We start from the raw sequence: 12,997 nt of genomic DNA, 5'->3' as shown, positions 1-12,997 counted from the left end.
TAGCATATGGCGGGTCCCAGCCGCCACTCACAGTCTGTGGCCTATCAACCTTAAAAATCAGCCCGCCCTCTTTATTCGCTAATCTCGCTCCGAACTGTAGGCCCATAGCGACCAAAAGTAGACGGTACAGTCTGGAAGACAGACACTTTATCAAGGCGGAAGTGGACAGACTCCTGCGGGAAGGCATTATTGAATGCAGTACCAGTCCGTGGCGTGCCCAAGTAGTCATAGTTAAAAATAGCAAAAAGAAACGGATGGTAATTGACTACAGCCAGACTGTTAATATTTATACCCAGCTGGACGCCTACCCTTTACCCCGCATATCAGAAATGGTCAACCAGATCGCGCAATACCAAGTCTTCTCGACTATCAACCTCAAATCCGTGTATCACCAGCTCCCCATTAGAACGGAGGACCGCCCATACACCGCCTTTGAGGCGAACGGACGCCTCTACCATTTTCTCAGAGTGCCCTTCAGGGTAACAAATGGGGTCTCGGTCTTCCAACGTGAGATGGACCGCATGGTTGACGAGAATAAACTACAAGCTACCTACCCCTATCTGGACAATGTCACTATCTGCGGGCACAACCAGCAAGACCACGATCTAAATCTTGCGAGATTTTTAAAAACTGCCCTAAAGCTGAATCTAACCTACAACGAAGACAAATGTGTCTTCAACACAACTCGTCTGTGTATCCTCGGCTGTGAGGTGGAAGATGGGGTAATTGGACCGGACCCTGACCGATTACGCCCCCTAAAGGAACTGCCCCTGCCACACAATCCCAAAGCTTTAAAAAGGTGCCTGGGATTTTTTTCGTATTATGCCCAATGGGTGCCCAATTACTCTGATAAGGCCCGACCCCTCATTAAATTGACGTCCTTCCCACTATCAGCTGAAGCTCGGGAGGCTTTCACCAGTATCAAACAGGACATTGAAAGGGCTGCACTGTGTGCAGTGGACGAAAGCATTCCCTTTCAAGTCGAAAGCGATGCGTCAGACTTTGCTTTAGCTGCGACCCTCAATCAGGCTGGGAGACCTGTGGCCTTCTTCTCCCGAACCCTTCAGGAACCTGAAATCAGGCACTCTTCTGTCGAGAAGGAGGCACAGGCTATAGTGGAGGCAGTGCGGCACTGGAGACACTACCTAGCCGGCAAACGTTTCACCCTGCTCACCGACCAGCGGTCGGTGGCTTTCATGTTTAATAACAAAGGGGGAAAATCAAGAATGACAAAATACTCAGGTGGAGGATCGAACTATCCACGTTCGACTATGATATTATGTACAGGCCGGGAGCCCTTAATGAATCCCCAGACGCCCTATCGTGGGGAATGTGTGCCAGCATTCATACGGACAAATTACAGGGTCTCCACAACGACCTCTGTCACCCAGGGGTCACCCGACTATACCATTTTATAAAGTCCCGCAATCTGCCCCACTCCATCGAGGAGGTCAGGGCAATGACCAGAGCCTGCCGCATCTGTGCGGAATGCAAGCCTCGTTTCTACAGGCCTGACCATGCACACCTTAGCAAAGCCACACGGCCATTCGAGCACCTAAGTCTGGACTTCAAGGGACCCCTTCCCTCTGCCGACCGTAACGTATACTTCCTCAATATCATCGATGAATATTCCCACTTCCCCTTCGCCATTCCCTGCCCAGACATGACCAGTGCCACGGTCATCAAGTGTCTCTGTAATCTATTCTGCATGTTTGGCATGCCGAACTACATACACAGCGATAGGGGGACGTCATTTATGAGTGACGAACTGCGCCAGTTCTTGCTCTCAAAGGGGATAGCCACTAGCAGAACCACTAGCTACAACCCCCGGGGTAATGGGCAAGTGGAAAGGGAGAATGCTACTGTTTGGAAGGCTGTCACGTTAGCCTTAAAGTCAAAAGGCCTTCCGACCTCCCGCTGGCAGGAAGTCCTCCCAGACGTGCTCCACTCCATAAGGTCTCTGTTATGTACAGCCACTAACGCTACCCCTCACGAAAAGATGTTCGTTTTCCCCCGGAAATCGACCTCGGGCATATCTCTACCCGCGTGGCTGACGTCCCCGGGGACAGTACTATTGCGGAAGCACGTGAGAGGCCATAAAACGGACCCCCTTGTGGAAAAGGTACAGCTCCTCCATGCAAACCCTCAGTACGCCTATATCGAATACTCTGACGGGCGAGAGGACACTGTTTCCATAAAAGACCTCGCTCCCTCGGGGAGCGGAGAGAACGATGAGAGACTACCCGAGGAAGACCTACACAAAGAGACAGGACGTCCAGAGGTATCAATACCCAACTTTAACCTGGAGGACACTGCAGATAACCTGGAAGACACTGCGGAGGCCCGGACAGCGGAGGAACCAGAATCCACTCCCCTAGAGGCACCCCAACCGACTTTGCGCCGATCACTGAGAACCGCAAAACCTCCTGACAGACTCACTTATACCAACTTTTAAGAAACATCACCCCGATGGACTAAATCTAAAGAAGGGGTGAATGTAATGAAATCTGTTTGTCTTGCCTGTATTCGTTTTGCACTCATGTATATTACCCTCCCCCACACTGTGTATAGTTTCACTTCCTCTTTCCTGACTAACCTGTATGACTCATTCCTGCGAGCCAGTCAGTGTGTTGTGATGTTAGCTCTGATCTTAGTGATTAAAAGCCAACTTGTTAATGTCTATAACTTCTAGTTTTGTGGTTATTGAAGGCACATCAACACCATACATCATCTGTCCAATAAACGGTGCTTTCCGACCACTGTCACCACCATCATTATAAATGGAATTAGCCCTGAGCCCTCACTGTACAACTTCCATTTCCCAGAACACATAGACCAGAACCTCAACTGCTTGCCATCACTTTTGTTTAATGACATCACAAAAGGAGGACACTCAATAATTTACAGCACAATAAAACACCCATGTGACTACCCTTGTGACTATTTGTGTGTTAACTTCCTCTTACGTGTGCTTCTACATGTTGCTTCCCCTGTGGCTTCAGCAGATGTAGAGGCACCTTGCTCACTTTGATGCTGCGCCTGCCTAGACGCCTTTGGTGGGCGTCCTCTGGGTTTGGGAGCCTGGGAGGGCTCCTCCACAGTCTGCTCTTCCTGCGGCTGTGCAGGGGCTGAGACGGCCATCTCAGTTTGGTGTGGAATCTGGGGCTCTGACCGAGGGCTCCGCAGTGGCATGGTCGTGTGAGCACTTGGAGAGGAGCCCACACTTCCTTGTTGCCTGCCACCAACATCCCTCTCATGGGTCAGCCGCACTTTAGTGCTAGCAAGTGGCTGGAGAGCACCTTGCTGCACATCAGGAGGACCATGAGGGCCCGTCTCTGTACTGGCAGTCCTCATAACAAGGACGACCATGAAACTCTGGTGTCGCTCCTCAATAGATGCCCATCTCTCCTCCATTGCAGACAATCTATTTGAAGAGTCACCATGTTTTCGTTAGTCTGGCGATTAATGCCCTCCATGGTGGTTGCCACCCTCTCCATGGTGGAACGTTCATGCGCCATTGCCTCCACAAAGGCAGTGCTCATGTTAGAGATGGACTCCTCCATTCTCTGCACACTCGCAGTTACCCTGGATGCAAAGCCTGTCAGAGACTCCTGCACTTGTTCCTGGAGTTCCAGCACCGCTCTCTTTCTGGATGGCCCCAGAGGCACAGGGTTGACATGCAGCTGAGCAGAGCTAGGAGAGTCCTGTGACCTCCGCCGAGGACTCTCCACTGCTGTCGCTGTCTCCACCATCTGCTGATGCTCAATTGTGAGCTGTGATACACCAGGTGACACTACACTATCTCGCGAAGGCCCCGCCGAGGTGTGCGTCTCTGCGCTGGTGCTGGGTGCGCTGAGTCCTGGTGACGCTGCTCCCTCTGAGGCTTCAGGTTCCTCTGAGGAGTCGTCCGGCTCTTCCTCCTGGACAGTGGGGAGGGGGGCTCTCGATGGTCCTGTGAGAGAGTAAAGGCATGAGTTAGACATCAGATTTTCAGGTAGCAGACAAATCCTTTTGTGCAGATGATCAGAAGTCAATCTCTATGAGCATCATATGCCATTGCAGTCAATCATGAATTGTAAATGCGAGGGATGAAAATGCATTCTGTCACGAGCTTCTCAACTACGCCCGTCTCTCTTTCCCCCACTTCCAGCTCCTTGTCACCTCCCACGATGTCGTGAGCAGCCTCTTCAGTGTTGGTTAATGTGGCCAGGGATGGTGTGCCTCCTCCTGTCTTTGTTCTCTCCCTCTTATTGTGGGCTAGCTTTCCCTGCAAGGAGGGACACAAGTGGAGTTTCAGTGAGAGTGATGGAGTGAGTGTGAAGAATCCAAAACCTAGAAGCTTAGGGGGAGACCACGATGGAGTGAGGTGGCAAGAGGAAGCTGCCTCCCTGTGAGAGCGAGTGTGAGGGGTGCAGGGTAGAATAGTGAAGTGATTCAGTGCAGAGAGAGAGAGAGAGGTAAGGGTGCAAGGGAAGTAAAGGTAAGGTGGGATGTGGAGGAGCAGGCTGACAATGCAGAGTGCTGGTGATGAGAAGCAAAGGGAAGCAGGTTGAAGGTAAGTGTGATGTGATTCTCACTTTTGATGTTTGCACAAAATCATTGAAGCTTTTTCAGCACTGGACCCAGGTGCTTACCTCCTCAGCAATCTACAGCCAGGCTGCCTTTGTCTGCTGAGGAGGCTTCCTCCGGTCATCGCGAGGGAACAGAATCTGCCTGCGCCCTCTTACTCCCTCCACAGGGGTTTGCAGGGACTCCTCGGTAAATCGGGGAACAGCCTTGGCTTTCGCGGCACTCATGGTCACCTTGGCCCATTCAAACTACAGCAGTAACGAGAAATGAGAGGCTGAGGCTACATGGAGCCCTTAAAAACAAGTGCAGCAATGAACATCAGTGCAGACCAACAGACCCGCTCCCAGCCAATGCAGCAAGCAGTGCGCACCTTGGCACTAATTGAAACAATTAAGCCAAAATGGGACACCGGGAGCGGCTGAAACCAGCAGGGGGTCCGAAAGCCGCCCACCAGGAAGCCCGCCCTCAGCCCGCCTCCATTAGTAAAATCCAACCCATTGCAAGATTGCGGTATAAATATAATACCATTTCAAAAGGAGGCTACTTCAAATTTCAGATGGTCATGGTCATTAAAAAAAGGTTAGAGACAAACTAAAATTGAACAAGAGGGCATATGATAAAAAAGAAAAATATGAAAGAATATGAGAAAATAAGGAAAGAGGTTAAGGAAGGGATGATGGAAGTAACGAGGGACTTTGAGGAGAAAATTTCAAAAAAGATTAAAGACAGCTGTAAAATATTCCACAAATTTATCAGTAAAAACAAAATTGTCAGATGTGACGTGGGACCCGTGAGAAGAGAGTTAGTAGAGGATAAACAGAAATTTGCAGGGATACTTAACAAGTACTGTGCTTCAATATTTACAAAAGAGAAGACCATTGAGGAGAGATAAATCCTGAATTAGTTAAAAACGAGATGAGAGATGGTTGGAAGTGGGTAGTGGCGTCTCACAGGATTCTGTTCCAGGACCACTTCTGTTCACTGTGTACCTCGATGATTTGGATATAGGGCTAGAGGGAGTGGTGTCCAAATTTGAAGATGATATTAAAATATGAGGCATAGTAAATAGTCCTGAGGACCAAAGGAATCTGTAAAGGGATATGGGTAAGATGGTGGCATGGGTAAAAAAGTAGTAGATGGAATTCAATGTCAGTAAATGTGAGGTGGTACATTTGTTAAAAAAATAAAGTTATCGTTAAACTTTGAATGGGGAAAGGCTGGATGATGTAGGAAGAGCAGATGGATTTGGGGATTCAGGCTCACAAGACCTTAAAAGCAGCACGTCACGTGGATAAGACTGAAAAACTAATGCTGTACTCAGTTTTATGGCAAGAGGTATAGAATATAAAAGTTGAGATGTAACAGTGAATCTATACAAAACCTTAGTGAGACCACAGTTGGAGTACTGTGTGCAGTTGGGCTCTGCACTATAGGAAGGATATAGAAACATAGAAACATAGGAGCAGGAGTAGGCCATTCGGTGCTTCGAGCCTGCTCTGCCATTCAATATGATCATGGCTGACCCACTATCTCAATACCATATTCCCGCTCTCTCCCCATATCCCTCGATGTGTTTTGTGTCTAGACATATTAAAGCAATAGAGAGGCCACAGCGGAGATTCACTAGGATGCTGCCTGCTATAAGAAAGTACAAAAGAAGAAGAAAGACTTGAAAAGTTGGGTGTGATTTCATTAGAACAGAGGAGTTTAAGGGTGCTTTGATAGAGGTTTTTTTAAATTCTGAAGTGATGGGAGAGTGTAGATTGAAACAGACTGTTTCCAATGATTGAGAGGTTTAGAACAAGGAGACATTGATATACAGTAAGATTAAATGTAAGAGATTTAGGACAGAAAGCAGGAAAAACAGTTTTTAAACAAAGGGCTGTGAGGTTCTGAAATGCATTGCTGGAGGTAGCGATCGAAGCAGAGACCATATCAACATTTCAGAATAGGTTAAGTAGGTGGTTGAAGGAAAAGGAAATAAAAGGATTTGAGAACAGGGTGGGCACATGGGATTAAGATTGCTGCTCGTGTGGAGGGTAAACACCAATATGGACTGGGTGGGCCGAACGACCTGTCTCTGTGATGTAATTTCTATGTAATTCTCCCGGTATCCTTGGCCAAAGTTCCTCCCGCAACCAAAACAGATAAACCTGATTGCTGTTTGTGCCAAATGGTTGCCACGTTTGCTTACACAACAGGCACGACACTCCAAAAAGTAATTCACTGTATATGAAACACTTCAGGATGTTTCTGGGAGATGTGGTGAGGTGTGATATAAATGCAAGTCTTTATTTTCTTACAAACTTCCATGTGATGCCTCTTGAGGCAAGAGATGTAATTTGCTCCTCAGAATTTGAAAAAATTACTAATCTGTTCCAGAGGTTGATGAATACGTATATTGGAGCTGATAATAAACTTATCAAATGAGCAGAAAGAAATAGTCTTTCAAACACTAATTTTAATAAAAGTCTGCAATAATATTTGTAAAAAGCAGAAGGGTTATTTTTAAGAGGTCAGTGAGGATGGGGGCAATGAAAGTAGAACTTTCTGGGTATATTAGGATTCTGGCATGTTCAGCAAAGCCAATCAGAACATAAATCACTTGAGGCATGCATACAACACAGCACCATTAGTAACTTTGTGCAGATTTCAGTTTATTGAGCACATTGCTAACAATTTAACAAGTGTCTCAGCAGTATTACTGCAGACATAATACAACTGGCGGTTCAGTTGTGCGTCTGTTATGGCACCTTCAAGCTCCTATAAGTCAAAAAATGTACATGTGCATTGCAGCATACAACTTATACCTCAAAGGAATCATAAATAACCTGGTTTGCCCACATTTATCAAGCAAAGAGGAAATGATAGGTATTAATGATTAATAGGCCTATTATAATAAAAGGTTACTTTCAGAAATGACCTTTAACAAGACGACAGTTCATGAAATTCTCTGTCTCTGATTTCTTTACATTTTCTTTCTTTATATTACTTTTGGTTAAAGGCAAATTGTTTCATTACAGAAGGACTGCAGTTATTAGTAATCCTGAACCATATCACCTTAGATTTCAAACTCATGTTCATTGTCCTCAGTCTCAGGGACGCATACAAAGGGAAATATAGATCCTGTTAAGCCCTCGACATTCACATTGTGACAATCACTTCAAGTCTTTCCTCTATAGATCTTCTAAGCAAGATGCCATATTAAAAGTTATAAAGGGCTAAATGGGTGCTGTGCTAATAAGAAATGTCTGTTTGAAAGTTCAGATTTAGCATGTAATGTTTGGCTAATTGATGATTATCATGATTTGAAAGAAAGACTTGCATTTATATAGCGCCTTTCACGACCACCGGACATCTCAAAGCACTTAACAGCCAATGAAGTACTTTGGAAGTGGAGTCACTGTTGTAATGTGGGAAACGTGGCAGCCAATTTGCACACAGCAAGATCCCACAAACAGCAATGTGATAATGACCAGATAATCTGTTTTTGTCATGTTGGTTGAGGGAGAAATATTGGCCCCAGGACACCGGGGATAACTCCCCTGTTCTTCTTTGAAATAGTGCCATGGGATCTTTTACGTCCACCTGAGAGAGTAGATGGGGCCTCAGTTTAAAGTCTCATCTGAAAGACAACATCTTCCAACAGTGCAGCACTCCCTCAGCACTGCACCAGCTTTATGTGCTCAAGTCCTGTGGAGTGGGACTTGAACCCACAACCTTCTGACTCAGAGGCGAGTGTGCTACCCACTGAGCCACAGCTGACACTGAACGTGCCTACAGGTGCTAACCAGAAACCTGCAGGTTTAGCTCTCAAGTGCTGCTTAGAGACAATTTTCGTGGAGCAGTATCTGTGGTCTCCTCGCACCAAACTCTACTGAAGGTGTGGAGTGCTATGGCTGGCACACAACAGCAGGTTTCACAATGGCTCAGGGACCGAGGGTGGGGGCACACAGGTTCTCGGACATGGCACTGGAGGTCCTGGTGGAGGAGGTCCAGAGGAGGAGGGATGTCCTGTATCCACAGTGGGGGGGGGGGGGGCGGTGGAAGGATGCCTCCTTGTCCTCTTTGCCCTCCTGCAGCAGCTGGTGCTGCTCTGCCTGGCCTCGTGTCCTCCTCCCATTCCTTGTCCAGACCAAGGGGGACCCCTAGCAAGATGCTCATGACCTTTTTCTTGGTTACTCATATAAGGTGGAGTAGCACAACACTTATTCTTTTTAGGTGAAGTCCTCAGAGAATTTTGGGAATAAATGTTGCTCGCGTGTTGGTGAAGTCTTGACAAAGTGTTCCAGAAAGTCTCCCGATGTGTTTCAGGGGTCCTCCTCACAGCTCAAGCTGCAATGACCATGAAATGGGGAGTATCCCTTTAAGTGGTGAGTATCCTTTTAAGTTGCGCTTGAAATCGACATCAGCGCTGTGTTTACTCCCAAACAGCTGGTCGCTTTTGGAGAGGGCATTAGTTAAAGCGTTAGCCACCAAAATGCCATGCAGCCTCTTTAATGAGCGCTAGCAGGCATTTTAAGTGGCAATCAGCTGTTTAACTAACCTCTGGGTGGCCGCTCCTAGCGCAGGCTTCAACTCCTTTACCACGATGGTGTCTTGCGCTAAACGCAGGCTAAACCGGCGTTTAAGACCCCATCTTGGCCACCTCTTTACCTCTTTAGCGCCTATTCAGTGAAAATTGCCCCCATGAATTTTAGCTTAGAGAACAGAGTGAAGCAAAGCTTTAGATCTTTTCAGTTCCAAATAGTTGAATAATGTGACAGTCATTAATAACACTGAACTAAAATATCCTGAAATGATTTTACAGAATTTTCTTCCAATTATTTCACATTTAAGTGATCTCTTTTGCTCCATTATAATCTGCTCTACGTCCATTCAAGATGAGAAATTTCAAAAGGAAGGTGGAAATGAATCCTAGCTGTGACTACCGAGGGCACTTTTCTCCAAGAAAAAAGAAAGAAAGATTACTTCAAATTACTTACGGCTTTAGAAACAAACTCTGCAATATTTAATTCCCTTTGAAGTCATTTAAAATACTAGGGAAAAGGCAACAATAAATCTGAAAAAAGGCAAAATACTGTGGATGCTGGAAATCTGAAATATAAACAGAAAATGCTGGCAATACTCAGCAGGTGGAGAGAGAAACAGAGTTAACGTTTCAGGTTGATGACCCTTTGTCAGAACTGGAAAATGTTAGAGATATATTAAGTTTAAAGCAAGTACATGGCGGGGAAAGTGGAGGCGTGGGGCGGGGGGTGGGGGGGGTGGCGTGGTGGTGGTGGGTGGAGGGAAGAACGAAAGGGAAGGTCTGTGATAGGGTAGAAGGCAGGAGTGATTTAAATAACAAAAGGGATGATGGGCAAGGCAAAAGGGGGTGGTAACGGGATAATTAAAGAAACAAAAGATGGGTCTAGAGGAGCTATGAATGGCAACAGCAGAATCATTACTGTGGTGTATGTAACCTGTACCACCTTAAGGGACTACCTTAAGAGATGGACTACTTTCTCTTGGCTACTGTATATTGTAGTACCGGTGGTGACCACACCGGTATATAAACTCTGTGTAGTAATTTGCTAAGCAGTTCAGCCCTGACCTTCGATTAGTAAAGACCTGTTTAAGTTATTCTTGTTGTCTGTGTCCAGTGATTTAGAATAAGCATATCTGGAACACTCAGACTCAACAGTGGCGACGAGTCCGATCTTACCCTGTGGCAGTTTTGCATCCAAGGCAGCTTCGTCCTCAGAACGGGCGTCGAGAAGACGCATCCGCCCTCATCATCCTGCTGAGCACTGCATCGCACGGGAGGCATCGAGAACCCGGGTTGAAATTACTTACCATGAAGTCCTCCATCAGCGACAGGCAGTGATCATCCTTCTACCACGGTGGTGGGTAAGCCGATCTAGCGACACGGGCAGAAAGTCGGCTGCGTTGTCAGTGGAGAAGGGGAGGGAAACCGGAGGAAAAAGGGCGGAGAACTCGACCGCAGCCGGTGAAAAGGGCCGGGCTGCAATCGGGGCCGAGAGGCACAGCGAAAAGGGCAGCGTTAAGGCCACGAGAACCGCGGAGAACTCGACCGCAGCCGGTGTAAAGGGCCGGGCTGCAATCGGGGCTGAGAGGCGCAGCAACGAGGGAAGCGTTAATGCCCACGAGAACTGCGGGGGAACAAAAGCAGCGTCGGGGAAATTAAGAACCGCTGGGAGGCAAGAATGGCAACAGCGCGGTCATCGCCATTGTAGCCAGCGGGGGAAGAAGACAAGCGCGGGAAGCTGCCATTGTAGTCGGCGGGGGAAGAAGACAAGCGCGGGAAAAGCCGCCAAGCGCGGGAAGCCGCCATTTTGGAAAAATAAAATATTTAAACTCTCAAGGATGCCTAAACACGGTAACATCACTGCTTTTGATAGCGATGTTGAAGATTGGGCCACGTATGTAGAACGCATTGAAGTTTATTGTACAGTAAATGAGGTACCAGATGATAAGAAAGCACTAACCTTATTAAACTCAATGGGTGCGAAGACGTACGGGTTATTGAGGCACCTTGTAACACCAGATAAACCGGCGGATCAGACTTTCGCGAATATTGTTAATATCCTGCAAGAACATTTAAACCCTATGCCGCTGCTGATAGCGGAACAATTTAAATTTTACAGAAGAACGCAGCTGAAAGAGGAAAGCAACGCTGAATTCTTAATTGAACTGCGCAAGCTATCAAAGTACTGTCAGTTTGGTACAGGACTAGCAGATGCTCTGAGAGATAAATTCGTGTGTGGATTATTAAAAGAAGGAACACAAAAGCGACTGCTAGAGGAAAAGGACCTTACATTTGATAAAGCTGTCACCATTGCAGCATCGCACGAGGCCGCGGCAAGAGGCACCGCGGAAATGCAGCTAAGGTCATCGGAACTCAGCACCAATCAAATGGCATTGGGTGCAGTAAAGTGTTATCGTTGCGGAAGGACAACGCACGATCAGAACCAGTGCTGGTTCAAAAATCAGGAATGCAGAAAATGTGGCAAGCTCGGTCACATAGCTAAAGTATGCCGGTCAGGAAAGAAGACCAGCAACAAAAAGTCACCGCAGGAAAAGTGCAAAAAGGTACACAAGGTGACAGAGAACAGTTCGGATGAACAGAAGACGGATTCAGACTCCAGCAGTAAGGAACTAGGTTGTCTAAGAATACATAATGTGGGTAACACAGCAGACCACCAAACTATCTGGGTCACACTTCAGATAGCAGGAGTCCAAGTGAAGATGGAATTGGACACTGGATCGGCATTGACGGTCATGAATAAGCAAGATTACAAAAGGTTATTTCCACACATTCCCCTAAGGGATACGGAGATTGTATTGAAAACATACACGGGGCAAAGTGTATACCCCATTGGAAAGATAAAGGTAAAGGTGGTCCACAAGGGTAAAGAAAGCCGAGGAATGGACTTATATGTGTTACCTGAGGGAGGTCCACCACTACTGGGACGGGAATGGATCAGGAGAATAAATATGGACTGGCATTCCTTAAAAGCACTAACTGTAGATTCCGGTAAAAAGGACGATGTCAAACCTAAACGACTGTCCAGAATATTGGACGATGCTAAAGAGGTGTTCCAGCAGGGACTGGGAACACTGAAAGGAATTATGGCAAACATCAAGGTTGAAGAACATGCAAACCCGAAATTTTTCAAAGCTAGACCGGTACCTTATGCGATACGACCTGCTGTGGAAGCTGAGTTGGAAGGACTAGAACGTTCTGGAGTACTGTCAAAGGTGGACTGGAGTGAATGGGGCACGCCCATTGTTCCCGTCATGAAGCGTTCATCGAGTAACAAGCCGGGGGAACCGGGGAAGGTTCGCATCTGTGGCGATTTCAAGATCACTGTTAATCCGGTGCTTCACACGGTGCAATATCCGCTTCCACGGATTGAGGATATCTTCGCTTCGTTGTCTGGCGGGAAAAACTTCACCAAGATAGACCTGGCGCAGGCGTACTTACAGATGGAAGTTGATGAAGCGTCACGCCAGTATCTCACGATCAACACGCATAAGGGCTTATATCGGTATAATAGACTAGTTTTTGGAGTAGCATCGGCTCCAGCGATTTGGCAAAGGGCCATGGAGCAGGTATTACAGGGAATTCCAGGCACACAATGCTACCTGGATGACATTCTGATTACAGGAGATGATGATGAGGAACACCTTGCAAATTTGGAACAGGCGCTCACCAGATTGAAAGAATATGGACTTCGAGTTAATCGCCAGAAATGTGAGTTCTTTCAGAAGCAAATCTCGTACTGTGGTCACGTCATTCACCAGGAGGGGCTTCACAAGTCACCTGACAAGATCGAAGCTGTTGTGAAGGCTCCCGCTCCGGAAAATGTATCCCAGTTGAGGTCGTTCCTAGGGTTGATTAACTATTACCATAAGTTTCTGC

This window comes from Somniosus microcephalus, chromosome 22 (genome assembly GCF_052327205.1).
Source record: "Somniosus microcephalus isolate GS21.2 chromosome 22, FLI_Smic_1.0, whole genome shotgun sequence".
Taxonomy (NCBI): Eukaryota; Metazoa; Chordata; class Chondrichthyes; order Squaliformes; family Somniosidae; genus Somniosus; species Somniosus microcephalus.
This window is presented reverse-complemented; position numbering follows the sequence as displayed.